Source organism: Erythrolamprus reginae, unplaced genomic scaffold, assembly GCF_031021105.1.
Source record: "Erythrolamprus reginae isolate rEryReg1 unplaced genomic scaffold, rEryReg1.hap1 scaffold_145, whole genome shotgun sequence".
Taxonomy (NCBI): Eukaryota; Metazoa; Chordata; class Lepidosauria; order Squamata; family Dipsadidae; genus Erythrolamprus; species Erythrolamprus reginae.
In genome coordinates, this window is record NW_027248550.1 from 1 (window position 1) to 20,298 (window position 20,298).

Sequence of the window (20,298 nt, forward strand, 5' to 3'; positions counted from 1 at the left end):
ATATATATATATATATATAGATATATTATATATATATATATATATATATATATATATTATATATATATATATATAGTATATATATATATATATATATATATATAGTATATATATATATATACTATATATATATATTATATATATTATATATATATATATATATATATATACTATATATATATATATATATATATACTATATTATATATATATATATATATGTGTGTTGTGTGTTGTCTTGTGTGTGTTTGTATCACATGTTTTGCTGAATATTTAATATTAATGGATACTAGGATATTGCTATATCGCTTGTTTTTATCCAACATATAAAACATACATATATATATATATACTATATATGACTATATTAATATATATATATTATATATTATATATCTATTTTATATACTCATAGCACTATCCTAGTCTCCCTTAATTTAAATATTCAGCAAAAACATGTATACCCACACACACACACACAGACACTCACACACTCACACACATATATATATATATATATATATATATATTATAAAGAAATTCGACACTAAATAGAAAGAAATATATATATAATATATATACTATATATATATAATATATATATAATACAGGTATATCTTTCTTTATATATGTGTGTGTATCACATGTTTTTTTGCTGAATTTGAAAATTAAGTGAGACTAGGATAGATCTATTTCAGCCTTATTTTGGCCTCATCAGCTAGCCATACCCTCACTGGTACTTGAACCTGCAACCTTTGCCTTGTAAGGCAGAGAATTAACCTCTAGGCTACAGTATCCAATCCCTTCAAGCTCTGCACCAGGGAAGGGTTACATATTTTTGTGTCGAATCACCCTGGTGTATTGAAGGAACATCACAGCTCCTTTTTTGCCTCTCATACATAACATAAATACATACATACATACATACATACATACATACATACACCCAAAACAAATTCCTTCTGTGTCTAATCACCCTTAGCCAATAAAATTCTATCCTATTCCGTCATTTCCTTCTCTTTCTAACTTCTATTTCTCCCTCCCTCTTCCCTCTTTTCAGAAAGGAGGCTCTTGGCATCGGGGCCGTGCCCTTTCCTCTCATTGCTTGTCACCTTGCAAATTTCCTGTAACCCCGAAAGGCAAACTGTGAAGGTAAGGCTGATGGTTGGCCATTGACTTTGTGCAGGCCATGGCGATGGAAGAGGGGAGTCCTATTGGATTTGGGCCCCGCAATCCAGGCCAGGCCAAAGCCAGAGGTGACTTTGGATGAAGAAGTGGAGGAGCAAGAAGAAGTGCCAGCTGTGGAGGAGATGGCGGGATGGGAGGAGGAGGAGGTGGAGACTACAGTTGCCATTGCAGAAACGAAGGGGAGGGAACGTTCTGGAAGGACCCGGGCTTTTCTAACAAGCTCCCCAAGAGACTTATGTAAAGACCTGGCGTTCCCATCTCTGAGGAGAGCCGGTGGAAATACCTCCTTAAGGCAGTGGAGGCTCCCGGACTCGGCTGCTCAAGCTTACAAGAACTGAGCTCCTCTCTCCACAAGGCTCCCGTGATACTTCCAGGCTCTGCCAAGGTGAAGGCCGAAGGCGCCCAGTGCACGGAGGAAAGGGAGACACAAACCCAGCCCGATTTCGGTGGGGAATCCCAAGCGGCCCACCCGGAACCCGAAACCCTCCGAGCGCGCCGAAAGAAGAGCTTCCGGAGGCGGACACTGTCGTTTTCGGAGATTCAGCGCCAGCACTTCCGCCAATTCGGCTACCGGGAGGCCGCAGGTCCCCGCGAGGCCTGCAGCCGCCTCTGGTTCCTCTGCTGCCGTTGCCTGAAGCCGGAGCGGCACACCAAGGAGCAGATCCTGGAGCTGCTGATCTTGGAGCAGTTCCTGGCCATCCTGCCCCCCGAACTCCAGAGGTGGGTGGTGGAGGGTTGCCCCCAAACCTGTGCCCAGGCAGTGGCTCTGGCCGAGAGCTTCCGGCAGAAGGAACGGGGACCGGAGACGTTGGATGAGCAGGTGAGAAGGGCTACATGCAGCCCGAAGCCGAGTCCTGGTCCCACAGTGAATTCCTCTCCAGCAAAGTCTTCCCTCTCCCCAAAGTAGTTCACAATTACTGACCTTGATCAGGCTTGGAGAGCGGCCAGGACGCTATCTTTCAGATACCGCAGATACTTGGCAAGAATGCAGGAATTAACTAATGGTCTCCTGCAAACAATTCGCTCCTCCAAGTAGGATGCTTAGCTGCATAGCTAGAGGTATAACAAGCAGGAAGAGGGAGATTGTGATCCCGCTATATAGAGCGCTGGTGAGACCACATTTGGAATAATACTGTGTTCAGTTCTGGAGGACCTCACCTACAAAAAGATATTGATAAAATTGAACGGGTCCAAAGACGGGCTACAAGAATGGTGGAAGGTCTTAAGCATAAAACGTATCAGGAAAGACTTAATGAACTCAATCTGTATAGTCTGGAGGACAGAAGGAAAAGGGGGGGACATGATCGAAACATTTAAATATGTCAAAGGGTTAAATAAGGTTCAGGACGGAAGTGTTTTTAATAGGAAAGTGAATACAAGAACAAGGGGACACAATCTGAAGCTAGTTGGGGGAAAGATCAAAAGCAACATGAGAAAATATTATTTTACTGAAAGAGTAGTAGATCCATGGAACAAACTTCCAGCAGACGTGATTGATAAATCCACAGTACAGTAACTGAATTTAAACATGCCTGGGATAAACATATATCCATCCTAAGATAAAATACAGAAAATATGTTTGTGAGTGACATAGGGGAAGGTTTGGTAGGGAAGGTTTTGCCTATTTGCCGATGACTCTAAAGTGTGCAATAGGGTTGATATTCCTGGAGGGGTCTGTAATATGGTAAATGATTTAGCTTTACTAGATAAATGGTCAAAGCAATGGAAACTGCAGTTTAATGTTTCCAAATGTGAAATAATGCACTTGGGGGAAAAGGAATCCTCAATCTGAGTATTGCATTCAGGGCCGCCGATAGACGGGTACTACTGGGAGCGCCGTACCGGGCCCGGGCAAATTGGGGGCCCCGCAGTCAGAGGCTCCTTGCACATGCCCAGTCTGCACCCCTCCCTCTTTTGCCGGCTGCCTGCCTTTACCAGCAGCAGAGAGAGAAAGAGAGAGGTAGAGATCGGGGCGCGTTACTGGGGTGGTGGAGGCGGTGTGGGGGCCAGATGCTGGGTGCTGGGGACGCGGGGGCGAGGGCGAAGGGGTGGACGTGGCTGCTGCTTCTCAGCTGCAGAGCCGAACGGGGGCGGAGATCAATGGCGGAGTCCGGCGCTGGGGCCATGCGGGACCGCTTATCCAGGGCGGGCGTGGACCGGCAAGCCGCCTTCCGCTCTCTCTCTTTCTCTCTCTGTTGCTGGCGTGGTGTATGAGAGAGAAAGAGGAGAGAGCGACGGGCGACGAAGAGCTCGCTGAACACTTCGCCCCTCCGCCCGCACCGCCCGCCCGCCCACGAAGACGGGCTGCCAGCGGACTTCAGCAAACTTTTCCGCCGTCTGACGTTGGGCTGCGCCAACCTTCTTCGCGCCCCTCTGCGAAGGAGGCGGAACTGCTTTGCTTGTCATCCGGCTTCACCTTGGCCTCCACCCATTTGTCTCGCTCGCTTGCAGCGCGTTTCTCTCGCTCCCTCTTTGGGGCGAGGGGTTTCCATCTTTTCCTCAAAACTCCCCCCCCTTCCCCATCTTCACACACACACACATGGCCCCACACCGCCTCCACCACCTGGTAACGCGCCCGATCTCTACTCTCTCTTTCTCTGCTGCTGGTGTGGTGCATGAGAGAGAAAGAGAGAGAGAAAAAAAAATAAGGGAGAGAGAAAGAGAGAGAAAGGAAGAGGAGAGATAGAAAGGGGGAGAGAGAAAGAGGGAGAGATAGAGAAGGAGAGAGAGAAAGAGAGAGATACAAAGAGAGTGAGTGAGAGAAGGAGAGATAAGAGAGAGAGAGAAAGAGAGGGGCAGAGAGAAAGAAAGAGGGACAGAGAAAGAAAGAGGGACAGAGAGAAAGAAAGAGAAGAACAGAGAGAAAGAAAGAGAGGGACAGAGAAAGGGAGAGAGAGAGAAAGAAAGAAAGGTAGAGAGAAAGAGGGAGAGATAGAAAGAGTGAGTGAGAGAAAGAGAAGACAGAGAGAGAAAGAGAGAGGGGGAGAGAAAGAGGGAAAGATAGAGAGGGAGAGAGAAAGGAAGAAGAGAGATAGAAAGGGAGAGAGAGAGAGAAAGGAGGAGACAGAGAGGGAGAGAGAAAGAGGGAGAGATAGAAAGAGAGTGAGTGAGAGAAAGAGAGAAGAGAGAGAAAGAAAGAAAGAGAAAGAGGACAGAGAGAAAGAGAGAGAGAATTAGAAAGACAGAAGGACAGAGAGAAAGGGAGAGAGAGAGAAAGAGGAAGAATAAATATTAAATATTGTATTTGTTCCCATTTTGTTTTTACTTTAAATAAGGTATGTGCAGTGTGCATAGGGATTTGTTCACACGTTTTTTTTAATAGTCCGGCCCTCAACAGTCTGAGGGACAGGTGAACTGGCCCCCTGTGTAAAAAGTTTGGGGACCCCCTGATCTACACTGTTCAAAAAAATAAAGGAAACAAACAACACAGTATAGCTCCAAGTAAATCAAACTTCTGTGAAATCAAACTGTCCACTTAGGAAGCAACGCTGATTGACAACTTGGGAGTTTATATTGTGTTGTTTAAGTGTTCCCTTCACTTTTTTTTGAGCAGTGTACTTTGAAATTAACTTGGATACCACGGGCTTGTTCAGACCTGCGTTCACCGATGGGCGTAAAAACTAGATCGAAAAGGATATTGAGATGTGAAGCAATATGAAATTGTATTTGGTTTTTTTTTTAACAGCTCCTATTTTAATACCACTGATAACTACACAACCCCCTGGATAATTAGAATAGAATAACAGTGGGAAGGCACCCTTGGAGGTCTTCTAGTCCAACCCCCTGCTTAGACAGGAATCCTACACTACTTCAGACAGATGATTTTTTTAAAAAAAGTAGTTATTATGTAAACATTAAAAAAATAAGATAGTACATAATCTATCATTTTACAATATACTTATTTGTTTGTTTAAATTTTGTATTTGCATTTTATAAGGACAAGCAACAAAACAACACACCATAACAAACACCACCCCCGTCCCTTTTGAACTGTTATCCTCACAGTTCCTTCTTTATATAGTTATACGGCCTGTAACATCAGCGTTATTATATGATTATTCTATAGTTCCAGTAAAACTAAGGTCAAGTTGTTGCTATCATAATCTTATGAATAAAGTTAATTCTGGGAACATCGGGTTTTATTTACAGCTATTTTCAGATGATTATCTAACATCTTCTTAAAAACTTTAAAAAGTAGTTTTTAAAATGGCGGGGGGGGGGGGGCAGACACTTAGGCTGTATGGGGCCCCAAAATTCCTGATGGCGGCCCTGATTGCATTGGCAGTTCTGTATTAGCAAAAACCTCAGAAGAGAAGGATTTAGGGGTAGTGATTTCTGACAGTCTCAAAATGGGTGAGCAGTGTGGCCGGGGCAGTAGGAAAAGCAAGTAGAATGCTTGGCTGCATAGCTAGAGGTATAACAAACAAACTTTTTTACTGAAAGAGTAGTAGATCCTTGGAACAAACTTCCAGCAGACGTGGTTGGTCAATCTACAGTAATTGTATTTAAACATGCTGGGATAAACATAGATCCATCCTAAAATAAAAATACAGGAAATAGTATAAGTGCAGACTAGATGGACCATGAGGTCTTTTTCTGCCGTCAATCTTCTATATTTCTATGTTTCTTTTTATTCTCTCTGGGAAGCCTCCTGAAGCCCCGGAGTGCAAAAAAGAACACAACAGGCAAACCGGAAGTCCGTTTTTCCAAACTTCCGGTTTATCCATTGTGCTGTTTTTTCGCACTCCGGGGCTGTAGGGCAAAATGGCCTTCCCCATGGCTGAAAATCAGTTGGCTGACACAGGGCAACGCCTTGTGGCACACGTACCATAAGTTCACCAGCACTGAGATAGTGAAAGGTCTGCTCTTTGGATTTTGGAAAAAAGGGATGTGAATACACACGGTCCTCAACTTACAACAATTTGTTTGGGGACTGAAATTAACTCTCACCCTTAGGAAATTTCTCCCTAGTTCTAGGTTGCTTCTCAACTTGGTTAGTTTCCATCCATTTTTTTCTGTCTTGCCTTTTGATGCTTTGGAAAATAGTTGGATCAAATCTGCTTATTGCAGGCTCTGTGATGGTGGAGGAGGGGGCTCCCCACCCGACAAGGTCTCTCTGCTTCTATGGTCTTAGCACTTTCTGTTCTGTTTCAGGTGTCTGGGAAAGAGCCAGCCCTGGATTTTTCTGGGGTCTGAGCAGGAGTCCTCGGATTGTCAACAGAGAGATGACAACGGACTTTCCACCATCCATGGTAATTTATTTGATGGGAAGTTTCATCTTTTTCAATGGCAAACTGGGTGGATTTGATTTGATTGATTTGATTGATTTAATTTTATTTTATTTATTAGAGTTGGAAGGGACCTGGTAGGTTGATAGGGTGAACATATCTATTCTTTTTTTTTAAAAAGTAGTTTTTATTCGGTTTTAGGAACAAAAAAAGAAGCATAGTGCAACAAAGACATCAAACTTAAGGACATATTTACAATTACATTTCTGTTTCTTTAGTTTTCTCCAGGTTATTTTTTTTACAATTATCCCTATTCTCTTCTTTCCATCAATCCAATTATAGAATTTACCCCAAACGGTATAGTATTCTTTTTTCTGTTCGTTCTGTTACTCTAGTGTAAGTTTGCTCCATTTTTCACATGCTAATATTTTCCAAATTATCACGTTGTCAGTTGGTTTCTTTTTCCAATTTTAATAATAATAATAATAATTTTTTAAAAAATAATTTATTAGATTTGTATGCCGCCCCTCTCCGAAGACTTGGGGCGACTCACAACAATGATAAAAACAATATTATAGTGGCACAAATCTAATATTAAAAGAAATAACTAAAACCCTATCATATTAAAACCAGTCAACACATACATACCAAACATAAATTATAAGAGCCTGGGGGAAAGATGTTTCAACTCCCCCATGCCTGGCGGTATTGGTGGGTCTTGAGTATTTTACGGAAGACGAGGGTGGGAGCAGTTCTAATCTCCGGAGGGAGTTGATTCCAGAGGGGCCGGGGCTGCCACAGAGAAGGCTGTTCCCCCTGGGCTCGCCAGATGACATTGTTTAGTCAACGGGACCCCGGAGAAGGCCAACTCTGTGGGACCTTATCGGTTGCTGGGATTCGTCCGGTAGCAGGCGGTTCCAGAGGTGCTCTGGTCCAATGCCATGTAGGGCTTTAAAGGTCATAACCAACACTTTGAATTGTGACCGGAAACTGATCGGCAGCCAATGCAGGCAACGGAGTGTTGCAGATATGTGGGCGAATCTGGGAAGCCCACGATGGGCTCTCGCGGCCGCGTTCTGCACGATCTGGAGTTTCCGAACACTTTCAAAGGTAGCCCCATGTAGAGAGCGCTGCAGTAATCAAGCCTCGAGGTGAGCAATGACTCCCTGTCCAAATAGGGCCGCAACTGGTGCACCAGGCGAACCTGGGCAATTTTGAGGAAAAAACCAATCGTGCCACAGTTAATATGTGAGTTATTAAATAATAGTTGGCCTTCTCATGTTGTCCTGGGTGAACATATCTATTTCCATTGGGGGGAGAGGGGCGGAAAACATTGTTTCACCTCCTCTATAAAGGTGCTCAAATATGGGCTCAGATCCCTGTTTAGGCTTATTTACCAGTTTATTTCTTGGAAAAAGACTTTTTTTCTTTTTAGTCCTTGCAAGGTTCCATCATAAAATTGGCTGAAGCATTCCTCAGATGAAAAACCCACCATCTTGGGCCCAAAGAAAACATATCACACAGGCCAGGGCTCTCCAAACGCGGCAACTTTAAAGACTTGTGGAATTCAACGCCCAGAATTCAACTTGTGGCCTTCAAACTCCCACAGCTGACTGGGGAATTCTGGGAGTTGAAGTTCACAAGACTTAAAGTTGCCAAGTTTGGAGACTCTTGATATAAGTCAGGGGGTGTCAAACTCAAGGCTCACAGGCCGGATTCAGTCCGCGGTGCCTACCTGGAAACAGCAAATGACCGGCCCGTGGGGCCTCTGCCAGTGAAAACGAAATCCTGGCAGAGGGTTGCAAGAAGCTGTTGCAGCCAAAAATGGAGCTCAGGAGCCTCTTTTCGCTGGCAGAGCGTCCCGACCCGAGTGATGTCAAGCTGGCTATGCCCACCCTGACTATGCCCCAAACTATCCTGATGCAGCCCTCAATGAAATCTATTTGACACCCCTGATATTTATTTATTTTATTTTATTTATTTATTGGATTTGTATGCCGCCCCCTCCGCAGACTTGGGGCGGCTAACAACGATAAAAAACAACATGTAACAATCCAATTAATAAAACAACTGAAAACCCTTATTATAAAAACCAAACATATACACAAACATACCATACATAACTTGTAATGGCCTAGGGGAAGGAATATCCTAACTCCCCCATGCCTGGCGACAAAGGTGGGGTCTTGAGTAATTTGCGAAAGACAAGGAGGGGTGGGGGGCCATTCTAATCTCTGGGGGGAGTTGATTCCAGAGGGCCGGGGCCGCCACAGAGAAGACTCTTCCCCTGGGGCCCGCCAAACGGCATTGCTTGGTTGACGTGACCCAGAGAAGGCCAACTTTGTGGACCTTATTGGCCTCTGGGATTCGTGCGGTAGATATAGGTGAAGAAGCCTAGAATTCCCCAACATTGAAATATATAGCCAAAAGTGAACATCTGATTTCTGGAAAGTGTCTATCCTGGGATTTTCAGATTGAAACAAACCCCACGATTTAAGCTTTGAGTTGCAATCTTGATGTGAAAAAGTAACATTTACAAGTAGGATTCAGTCTTTGAAAATTCACGGAATAGATTTCACTGCTGCAAAGTTATCAGATAAACCTCCAGGAAAGGTGCCAGCGTCAGGGCTAATTGCATTCCAGCAAGATAAAACAAGCAGATGAGTCATAGGGTATACAGTTCAGCTCACCACATTCTGACAGGCAGGCAACTTTTAGCAGATGACTTTTGCAAAGCAGAAATCAGGTATTTTCGGGGAGCATTTTCTAGAACCCCAGATCTAACACAGCGTCCATGACAGCAATATGAAACTCCGTCCAGAATTACCCAGAATCCTTCCCCTTTTATACCTGCTGGGGGGAGTAGTCAGCAAACTCCTAGAGGTAAAAACTACAACCTACTTCTTTTTATCGTACAAGTGTTGTTGTCTGCTTTGTAATCTCCTGAATCGAGCATCTAAGAATGGCTCATCCACTGTAATGTCCCCTTTTGTCCTCTGATACTTGGACCAATCCCTCATTGACATATCTGCCACCTCTGGTGGTTCCTCGGGTTCATCCAGGTCTATTTCTCCCGTCACTCTCACTCTGTGATTCAGGTGGAAACACCACTGGCACAGGGTACCCAGATGGGCCTGGCTCATCCTCTAGATCAGTGTTTTTCAACCGGTGTGATGGAGTGTGTGGTGGTCAGGTGTGCCGTGAAGCTCAGCTTCCGAGACCGGAAGCTGAGCTTTATTCTTCGTGCCCAGCTGGAGCTTTCCTGGCGGGGGGCGGCAACAAATGTCCTTTGGGAGCCCGGCGGGAGGGCACTGGCAGCGGGGAATGGGAGGCTGCCGGCTGCAGCGGCCCCGGGCAGTCGCCGGGGGATGGCGGCAGCAAGCAAGAGCTCCAGGGTGGAGGCACCGACAGTGGTGGACGTGCTGCTTGACGCCGTACATGCTGGCGCTGCAGGGCTGGCACTGGCTCGCTGGCTGGGCTGGAGGTGCCAGCCCCACAGCGCCAGCAGGGTAGGGCGTCCAGCAGCACGTCCAACCGCCACCGTCGGTGCCTCCACCTTGGAAGCTCCCTCTCAACCGCTGCCATCCCCCGGCGAGCTGCCCAGGGCTGCTGCAGCTGGCAGCCTCCCGTTCCCACTGCCATTGCCCTCCCACCGGGCCCCAAAGGACAAGCAGCACGTCCAGCTGCCGCTGTCAGGGCTCCTGCTCGCAGTCAACCGGCTCCTGCTGCCACCCCTCGGCTACTGCCCGATGCCACTGTTGCCGACGTGGTGTAACGAGAGAGAAAGAGAGAGAGAGAAAGAAAAAGAGATAGCAAGAGAGAGAGAGAGAAGGAGAAAGAGAGAGAGAAAGGAGGAAAGAGAGAGAGAGAAAGAGAGATAGCAAGCGAGAGAGAGAGAGAAAGAGAGAGAAAGAGAGAAAGAAAGAGAGGGGGAAGGAGGGAAGAGAGAAAGACATAGAGGGAGGGAAGGAGGGAGAAAGAGAGGAAGGAAGGAAGAGAGAAAGAAAGAGAGATAGAGAAACAAAGGAAGGAAGAAAGAAAGAGGGAGGGGAGCGAAAGGGAGGAAGAGAGATTTTTTTTGTCCAAACTTTTTTTAGCCCCCACCCGCCGCTCAAGGTTTTCCAGGATTTTGAAAATATGAAAAAATGTGCCGCGGCTCAAAAAAGGTTGGGAACACTGCTCTAGATATCTTATAGGTGGACGAGGAACACTCACAACAAAAAGGGAGTTTAAAGTTCTGGTGAATAGTTTGGAAGCGTGAAGCCAAATGTAAATGCCAGATTTCCCCCTTTCGTCTCTTATTCCTTCTCCAGGTGAATCTTTGAGGAGTGCTGATAAAGCCACCGATCTGCCAGAAGTCTCGGGAGAAAGCACCAACGAGGTAGTGACGGGGAACTCAGAGCTGAAGGATTCCCAAAACGGCGAGCTGCAAGAGGTTCCCAGAATTTGGCAGGGATCTGAAGGGGAACGTCCTCCAGAGAAGAACACCGGGAAGGCCGTTCTTTGCGAAGGCATTGAGCCCATCGGAGAAAGCCCAGATCCGAAGAGGGTCCGTCGGGGGGTGAACAGCGAGGCTGCCGGAGAAGCCGACGATAACGTAGATATCATCGAATTCCAGGTGACCCACACAGGGAACAAGCCTTATAAATGTCCGGATTGTGGGAAGAGTTTTAATTACAGCACCAGTCTGGTGAGACACCAGAGGATCCATACCGGAGAAAAACCGTACAAATGTTTGGATTGCGGCAAATGTTTCTGCCAGAGCTCGGGCCTCACCATCCACCAGAGGATCCACGCCGGGGAGAAGGCCTACCATTGCTTGGATTGCGGGAAGAACTTCCGCGTGAAGTCGCACTGATCCGGCATTCCATCATCCACAAAGGGGAGAAACCACACAAGTGTCCGGAGTGCGCCGTCAGCTTCTGCGAACGATCGGAGCTTCGGATCCACCAGCGGATCCACACGGGAGAAAAACCATACCATTGTGCTGACTGCGGGAAAAACTTTTGCCGGAAGGCGGATCTGACCCTCCACCAGAGGATCCACACCGGGGAAATGCCTTACATGTGCTTGGAATGCGGGAAAGGTTTTCGCTGGAGCTCCAACCTCATCACGCACCAGAAAACCCACAGCCGGCGTGAAGCCCTTCGAATGCGCCGAGTGTGGGAAGAGTTACTACTCCAACATGAGCCTCGTCCGACACCAGCGGGTCCATACGGAGGCACCCCATATATCTGTTCGGACTGCGGGGAAAAGTTTTCTGCGACAGCACCAGCCTCACCCGGCACCAGAAGATCCACACGGGGGGAAAAACCGTACGCCTGCCTCGAGTGCGGAAAAGCTTCAACCGTAACTCGAACCTCATTTCCCACCAGAGGACTCACACGGGGGCCAAGCCGTTCCTGTGTACTGACTGCGGGAAGAACTTCCGGTCGAAATCGGAACTTCGCCGGCATTACACCATTCACGCAGGAGGGGGAAATGTAAAGATTTTGGCAGGGGAGGGTCCGGAGGGTCCTGCTCAGGAGGAAACAACCAACGAACTGGGAATTACGAATGGATAGAGGCAGGAGGGCAGGAGAGTGTGGCAAAGGAAAAATGGGCCATCCAGAACAAGCTTGAGATTTTCAATAACTCTTGGGAATCATCCAGTTTGGGCGATAAAGCATTTGGTGGTGCCATCCAGCCCTTTTTGTAAAACTGTCAATCTTCCCTACAACTGATTTTCTTCCTTGTTTTTTTCCCTCTAAAACAGGGGTCTCCACCTGAGCGACTTTAAGACTTGTGGACTTCAACTCATAGAAACATAGAAGTCTGACAGCAGAAAAAGACCTCATGGTCCATCTAGTCTGCCCTTTATACTATTTTCTGTATTTTATCTTAGGATGGATATATGTTTTATCCCAGGCATGTTTAAATTCAGTTACTGTGGATTTACCAACCACGTCTGCTGGAAGTTTGTTCCAAGGATCTACTACTCTTTCAGTTTCCTGGACCTTATTTAACCCTTTGACATATTTAAATGTTTCAATCATGTCCCCCCTCTTCCCTTCTGTCCTCCACACTATACAGATTGAGTTCATTAAGTCTTTCCTGATACGTTTTATGCTTAAGACCTTCCACCATTCTTTGCTGGCTGAGGAACTCTGGGAGTTGTCCACAAGTCTTAAAAGTCGCCCAGGTTGGAGACCCCCTACTCTAAAACAGGGGCCTTCGAACTTGGCAACTTTACAACTTTATAGATGTTCAATTCCCAGAATTCCCCCAGCCAGCTGCGGGCACTGAAGCCCACTAGTTGAATTCTAGGTGTTGAAGTCCCACAAGTTGATTTGTGGGAATTGGAAGTCCTGAAGCCGCCTTTGCTGGCTGGAGGAATGCTGGGGTTTTAAATCACAAGTCTTAAAGTTGGCAAGTTTGGAGATTCCCTGCTCTACAATTTCTTTTATGGACTATGTTTAAAAAAAAACATGCACATTTGTTTGGGAAAACAATCTAATGTTGTACATTAATATTTGCTCCTTCTATATGGAATTATGAATATGATTGTGCTTATTTTTATATGGTATTTTCATGGAAAGAGTTATTTTTGTCTAAGCACTTGTGTCGTTGCATAGAGACTCACATAGAGGCTGACCCTTGTTAGATTTCTTCTCTATCAAGGAGACCTTGAAGAGATTTCAGATTTTTCTTACAAAGGAAGTGGGGAATATCGCTCTTAAATCGTTGGACTAAATATTCTTTTTGTTCTGTCGGGCTCTCTGGTAGACTTCTCCCAAAAATTCACAGCTACAAATTTCAGACACATACACACGTTTGAACATTCAAAACAATGTTCTTTATAATGAAAATTCACTTAACCTAAGCCCTCTTTTGGATATAGCAAAGAGCACTGGTCTCCAAACAAACTGGTAATTGGTACAAGTCCCTTATCAGTTCTGTGTATACTTAGCTTGCAGCTGTGAGGCAATTCACAGTCCTTCTTTCACAAAGTGAAACACACTTTGCTCTGGTTTAGTTTCAAAGCGGGGAAAAATCAGCACACGAAAGGTCAAAGTCAGCAAGGCAGGCATGAAACACAATGATCAGATAATCCTCCACAATGGCCAAACCCACAGCTGCTCTTTATAGCAGCCTCACTAATTACCACAGACCCCACCCAACCACAGGTGCCTCATTTTCTTTCATAATAATCTCTCAGTTGTTGTTGCCTATGTATCGCTCTCCGCATGCGTGGCTGTATCATTAACTCTTGTTCCGAATCCAAGGAGGAGCTAGATAATTGATTTCCTTCTGAGCTGTCTGCCACACTCTCCTCCTCCCTGTCACTCATGTCTTCTTGGTCAGAGGAGCCTTTGTCATCAGATTCCAGAGGGGGGGGCAAAACAGGTCTGCAGCATGTGGATGTCTCCCCCACATCCACAGTCCTTGGGGCAGGAGCTGGGCCAGAGCTAACCACAACACTTTTAATTGTCCTACATTGGCTAGGGGCTTATGTGGGATACAGTACCAGGTAATCTTTCCAGGATCTGTAAATCTGGTTAATAATCCTTCTTGAAGGTCAAGCAGGAAATACTGCATTTTCTTGCTTGGCTCTTCCTAGAGCAATATTTTTCAACTTTGATAGTTTTAAAGTGTGTGGACTTCAACTCCCAAAATTCAACTGGCCAACTGTGCTATCTGGGGAATTCTAGGAATTGAAGTCCACACACAAACTGTTTGAGAAATATTGCTCTAGGACCATTTATGTGATAAATCTTAAAGAGATTTGTTCTGTACATCCACAGTTTATGGGACTGATAGCCCTGGCTTCTACTTTATCCACATGTGACTTTTTTTCCCCTGGAAGTACTTAATTAAGTTATTTAGGAAAACCCAAAGAAGGCATTTAAAACATATGTTTCATTTAAAACAAAGCATTTGTGGGTTTCTGTTCTGTTCTGGTGGTTTCCCAACCATCTTCTGTAGCTTTCTTCTGAATACCTTTTAGAAAAAGATGTTCCTTTAGTTCATTATGCTTTGCATGGTATTTTCTCTGTTGTCACTTGCTTTTTTTCTCCCTTTTATAATTACATGTTTCTAATAATTGAGTAAAACTGATTAAAGAGCTGTTTCTGACACTGGTACTGTTATTTAAATCACATTTTCCCCATCTGAACAAGAGCAGCAACAGAAGATAGCAATAGCACTCAGATTTACGAGGGTCGCCCAGAAAGTAATGCACAACGTTTTTTTTCTCAGCATACAGTAATGATACAAATGTGAAACTTTAGAGATATATTATTTGAATTGTCAGGAGTGTGTGTGTAAATTTTGTGTTTATTCAGAAAGATAGCGTAGTTGCAGCACTGTTTCGAAATGGCGTCTGTATGTGATGTACGTTACAAGCAGCGTGTCATCATTGAATTTCTCACTGCAGAGAAAGAAACTGTTGGGAACGTTCACAAACATTTGTGTACAGTTTATGGAGAATCTGCAGTCGACAGAAGTATGGTTAGTCGCTGGGCACAGGCGGCGAGTCCATTAGAAGATGGTTCTACGGAGGGGCGGCATACAAATAAAATAAATAAAATAAAATATATCTGAGTCAGAGGATGAGGGGGGACATTGAGAATCCAATGTTAGAGTTAGAAGAATGAGAGATAGGTACGAATATCTCTATGGATGTAAATTCAGGACATAGAATACATCTCTCTACAGTTTGTCATCACAGGCAGTATAAAAAAGGAGGCTTATGAGAAAAATATGTGGAAAAGTTCGACATTCCAATATGGATGGGAAAGACTAACAGCAGAAAAAGCTGGGATTCTGAAATCCTGGGTTTGAATGTAGCTTGTTGAGTGTTCTGCCTGGCTTCTAGCCACCCAAGAGCAAAGTAATAAATCAAACACACAACATGGGAGCAATAAAACAAAAAGGTTTCCTTTATATACAGAGGAATATGTATATGTATGCCTCTGGGAATCCACGAACAATGCTAAGTTAGTCCAGAAGGTCAGAGTTACTTACTCAAGTCCACACAATACTTTCAGGCTGTGTGCCAGAGTAATGCTGAGTTATTAGTCCAGAAGGTCAGGTCACAATTCAAAGTGTTGGTTATGACCTATAAAGCCCTACATGGCATCGGACCGGAATACCTCTGGGACTGTCTTCTGCCGCACGAATCCAGTGGCTGATTAAGTCCCACAGAGGTTGGCCTTCTCCGGGTGTCGTCGACTAAGCAATGTCGTCTGGCAGGACCCAGGGGAAGAGCCTTCTTTGTGGCAGCCCCAGCCCCTCTGGAATCAACTCCGCCCCCCCCCCCCCCCCCCGGGTTTGTAAGTAGGACAATGGGTTCTCGAGAAGAGGCAAAAAAATCTTGAACACCTGGTTCTTATCTAGAAAAGTTCATAAGTAGAGGTGTTCTTAGGTAGAGGTACCATTGTATATGTTAGTCTTTTTAAAAAACACTATTTTTCAGAGTTTAAAGGACACATTCCCTCCCCCAATAAAAGAGGCTGAAAATGTAGGGGCATCTTTTACTCCGAATGTAGCTTTTTTGAAGCTTCCCCCTCCCACTCTAACAAGGTGATAACGATCTTCCCGGCTTCCAGACTTGTTTTCATTGCTACTTCAAAGGTTTTTTTTTCCAGCCCTAAGTCTTTGCAGGCTTGTTTTCTTTGCTACTCCCTCTGAAGATTATTTTTTCAACTCTAACCAGGGGATAAAATAATGTGCTGAAGCTGACCAGACTAAGTATGCTAGCCAGATGAATACCTGGTAAGGTAGATTCCCCCCCCCCCTTATTTTCCTCCCCCAAAATTAAGGTGCGTCTTATACTGTACTCTGAAAAATACAGTACGTTTTTAATGCCATTTTTGTTGCATTTTTCTTTTGTCCACCTTTTTTAAAAAAAAATCTGTTTTAAAACTGTTCCTGTTTTAAATGTTCTGAATAAACTAAAATTTGAGAAAACCTGTCATGAAAAAAAGTCACAAAGTCAGATACAGTGCGATGCCTCAATGTATGACAATAGTGATGTACGATGTGAATTCCAGGCTCAATTCCCATAATACAGTGTTCCCTCGATTTTCGCGGGTTCGAACCTTCGCGGAAAGTCTATACCACGTTTTTTCAAAAAATATTAATTAAAAAATACTTTGCGGGTTTTTTCCCTATACCATGGTGTTTTCCCCATCCAATGACGTCATATGTCATCGCCAAATTTTCATCTGCCTTTAATATTTTTTTTAATAAACTTTAATAAATAAACATGGTGAGTAATAATCTGAATGGTTGCTAAGGGAATGGGGAAATTGCAATTTAGGGGTTTAAAGTGGTTAAGGGAAGGCTTGTGATACTGTTTCATAGCCAAAAATAGTGTATTTACTTCCGCATCTCTACTTCGCGGAAATTCGACTTTCGCGGGCGGTCTCGAACGCATCCCCTGCGAAAAGTGAGGAACACTGTACATTGAGAGCTACCAGTATAAATGTTTTTAAAAAAATGAATCAGCCTAAAATGAAAATGGACATGCTTACTAAGCAAATTTATGCCTGAATTTAGATTTCAATCCTGATTCAGTTCTCTAAAAATATTAAAACCATGGCAACAATCTTAGCAGGGGTCTGAATGGCATTTGAAAAGATCTATTTTGGGCTTCCCTGAAATAAATTTAGATTAGATTTTTTCCCCCAACCGGCTTTGTCTAGACAGGTTGCAAACATTTAACACCTGAAAAACTTTTTGTATAGATATATATTTTATTATCATTTTTCATTACTTACAAGAAATGTACGAAGAAGTTACACTTCTTTCATTTTGGCAAAGAATGAAGAGATTTTTCTTCCCTTTTCACAGGACGGGCATGGCAACGGGGAGTCTCATTTTAGTTGCACATCGTTCTTTCTTTGCTAAAAGACAAGGTGTTATAACTTGCATGGAAGTTTTTGTCCTTTTCTTGAGTACCTGTAAAAAAAACCCTGTTTCTGGGTCTCCAGAAACAGCTGCCCCCGTTTCTGTTCCATATAGCATTTTAGAAATACTTTATTCAAAGTAACGGACGCAAAACGGCCCTTCTTTTAAAGGGCGGGGTCTAACTTAAGTTCAGGAAAGGTAAAACGATTCTAAAGGAGAATCTATTAGACTCCAGTCTGAACTGCATTTCCTACATTTCCTACACTTTTATGATATTTTTTAGTATTTCTTTGAATTTTTCTTCATGGTCGCTTCCTTCCAGCGGCCATTTTGTTATTAAACAGTCACTTCCTTCCAGTGGCCATTTTGTTTTTAAACAGTCACTTCCTTCCAGTGGCCATTTTGTTTTTAAACAGTCACTTCCTTCCAGTGGCCATTTTGTTCTTAAACAGTCACTTCCTTCCAGCGTCCATGTTGTTCTTAAACAAACCTAACATTTCCATTTCAAGCATCTACTCCAAAGGCATGTCAATGTCGTGAGCACTGCCACAATTCCTACTCTTAATGTTCCCTTCCTGTTTGACCAATTCCCTCCCAATTCCCAAAATATATTCATATTTTACTGCCTATGATGACCATATTGATACATTTTTTCTCTCTTTGGTTGTTGCCTGGTGGACAGTTGAAGAGTTTTGCATTTACCAAGACATGGTCTATCTTTCCATCTCAAAATGTTTTTTTAATACCTTGGAAATACAACCCCCGCCCCCTCCAAAAAGGGTTTAGTAATGGTGCTAGTTATGTGTCCCAAATGGAAGACCTTTTTACCCATTGGTAAAGGAGGAAGGACATTTCCCTGATAAATGTCGTGTCTCAAAGTCTTCTATGTCGACTCTAATACATCGGGACTGAAACCATTAGATCTCATGGCACCTGAAAATCCACCGAGAGTCGTCAACCATGTATATTTGTGGTGCTTCTCCTGGCCTGATCCTACCACCTCTATGTTTCCCTAGTCCTTGGAGAGGGGCGGCATGTAAATCTAATAAATTATTATTATTAATATTATTATTATTATTATTATTATTATTATTATTAATAGAAACGGAGGGAAGTCCCATGTTTAGACAATCTTTCCATTTTTAAAGTTTGTGAAAAACTAATCCCCTCATAGCTTGGGACAAGAATGTCTCCGTGAAGATGACCCAAACGGAATCCCTATTTTTAAAAATAACAAAAGAAAGCAGGTAAAGTGACCAGAAAGACTTGGTCAACCTAACATCTAGACCAGGGGTGTCAAACTGAAGGCTCATGGGCTGATTTGGCCAGTGGGGCCACCCTGGAAACAGCAAAAGACCATCCCGTGGTGCCTCTGCCGGCTAAAACGCTATTTGGGAGGGCTGTACTCCCAAGCTCCATTTTCATTGGTGGAGGGCTATTGTAAGGCCACTAGGGGGCTGCTCCAAGAGAAAGCCCATGATTGGCTGATCCAGGTGGCTGTCAAACGGTGACAGCTTGAGTTTAGTCAGACCATGTAGTTCGCAATTGTTCAGAGCCGTATTGAGTTGCTACTGGTAGTGAAAGTTGCCCTGTGCGCGCAGTTTCTGTTCCTGTGGGCGCATGCGCACATCCCAGTGTGTTTTTGCTTCTGTGCATGCACAGGAAGCAAAATCTTGTGAGGGTAGGTACACACATGCAAGTTTTTGTCAATGCGCATGCACAGAAGCAAAAAATATTGCAGAAATCTCTCTCACGCCGCGCATCCCCTCACCAGATTTTTCTTTCTGTTCATGTGCAAAAGCAAAAACATACTGGGACGTTCATGCCGCACACAGGACAACAGAAGCTGCGCGCGCAGCACGCGGGTAGCGGCGGTAATGAGAATCCGCCCCTGCTTCAGAGTTACTGAGTTATTAAAGTTGTGTTGGAACAGCCTTGGAGTCTCCTCAGTAATTACACCCATCGACCACCCTGTATCACAGCTGTCAAAAGAGACTAAAAACAAAACAAAAGGAGAAATGTTTGGATTTTAACATGAAAGAAATTCAAAGTATTGGTTATGACCTATAAAGCCCTTCATGGCACTGGACCACATTACCTCAGGGACCGCCTTCTGCTGCACGAATCCCAGCGACCAGTTAGGTCCCACAGAGTGGGTCTTCTCCGGGTCCCGTCAACCAAACAATGTCGCTTGGCGAGACCCAGGGGAAGATCCTTCTCTGTGGCGGCCCCAGCCCTCTGGAGCCAACTCCCCCCAGAGATTAGAATTGCCCCCACCCTCCTTGCCTTTCGTAAGCTGCTTAAAACCCACCTCTGCCGCCAGGAATGGGGGGGACTGAGATACACTTTCCCCCTAGGCCTTTAAAATTTTATGCATGGTATGTCTGTATGTAGGATTGGTTTTTATATAATGGGTTTTAACTGTTTTTAGTATTGGATTATACTATTTTGTTACTGTTGTTAGCCGCCCTGAGTCTGCGGAGAGGGGCGGCATACAAATCCAATTTAAAAAAAAACAATAATAAAAAGAAGGGGCAGGAAAGGAGACAGAGAAAGAGGGAAAACAATAAGAAAAATGGGAAACGAGCAAGGAAGAAAAAAATAAGGAAAGGGGGGAATGAAGAAGAAAGGATGAAGAGGGAAAGAAAAAAAGTGAAGTGAGGGAGGGAAGGAGGAAGGGAGGAAAAAATTAGAGGGAGGGAGGGTCTGAAGAAAATGAGTGATTCAAACTGGCCCCCTGCCCACTCAGAGGTCAAACACAACTCTGATGTGGCCCTCAATGAAATCGAGCTTGACACCCCTGGTCTAGAGCAGTGTTTCCCAACCTTGGCAACTTGAAGATATCTGGACTTCAACTCCCAGAATTCCCCAGGCTGGGGAATTCTGGGAGTTGAAGTCCAAATATCTTCAAGTTGCCAAGGTTGGGAAACACTGATTTAGAGAGCGATGCTGGTCAGAAGGAATCAAGGCTAGGCGCCAACCCCCACCCC

General features: G+C 44.3%; 1 pseudogene; it reads left to right on the forward strand.

Moving 5' to 3' along the window:
* The first annotated feature begins 1,138 nt into the window (after positions 1-1,138).
* LOC139155931 (zinc finger protein 397 pseudogene) lies at positions 1,139-12,262 on the forward strand (annotated as a pseudogene).
* Positions 12,263-20,298: the final 8,036 nt, after the last annotated feature.